The following is a 1,022-nucleotide window of genomic DNA, read 5'->3' as shown; positions in this document are numbered from 1 at the left end:
TCATTTTCAGGCTGTTTCAAACATCTTAACAAATGGCTCATGTAATTGTGAACTGGCACACTTTGTTAAACATTCTATGTTTAGGTCCATGAGAGATAATCTTCTTTAAGAACATGCTTTCTATAACACGTTAGTAGATCAAACATTTTAAGCAATATTTTTTAGTTCAAAACGGTTTTTAGCCCCACTCACCTTTGACTTGCTTAGTGTTGCTTTTTCATCTATGTAGCTCCCTTTCTACCAAATCGGACTATCATTCTTTTCCACCCTCCTAGAATCCAGATTCAGATTTTGGCATCTCTATTATTACTCACTAGTTATTAAACATTATTTTGAGATACTCCTTTCTAAAACATGTTCTAAAATGTCTCAGGGAAGCTTACCTAAAATTGGAGCTCATGAACTTCTCGTGGTTTGGCCGGAACACAGCAATCTTCAAGACTGGCCCAGACTGAATGCTCGCAGCCGACTCCTTCTGTCTTATTTTCATTTCCAGCCCGCATCCCTTTGTGACGTCTTTTTCCGCAAGCCGCTACCCTGACGCTTTAAATATCTTTCTAGAGCTTTCATAGGTGATATTATAGAATACCTCGCAAACGCATGAAGTAAATTTAGGAGAACTTCGTGCTTGTCCCCAAGTTGATGCATCCTCACTTTCTATCACTTTTCACTCCAATGCTGTAGCCATCTATTGTCTTAAACGCATAATGGATTTGCTCCAACGCCAAGGTTTGTTCCTCAAACTTTCGCCACATTTAATGTTTAAACGTGTATTTCTGAATTGTGAGAACTCAAAAATGAAGTCTCAATTGTCTCTTCTATGATATAGACCATCCTCAACCTTCCGTTAGCACCTGTTACTTATCGGCTCCTATGGCCAGTGTTCCTTTCTCACCCGTACCATAATGCAATATTTGTTATCTACACCATAAGCTAAGTGTGTCTTCTTCCCACCTGCCAATGCATGGGCCTTCTAGATTTTGTATATGCCACCCCTATTCAAATTCCTAAAGGTTTAAAGC

Source organism: Benincasa hispida, chromosome 1 (genome assembly GCF_009727055.1).
Source record: "Benincasa hispida cultivar B227 chromosome 1, ASM972705v1, whole genome shotgun sequence".
Classification (NCBI taxonomy): Eukaryota; Viridiplantae; Streptophyta; class Magnoliopsida; order Cucurbitales; family Cucurbitaceae; genus Benincasa; species Benincasa hispida.
The sequence above is the reverse complement of the archived record's forward strand: the minus strand, read 5'-3'. Positions refer to the sequence as shown.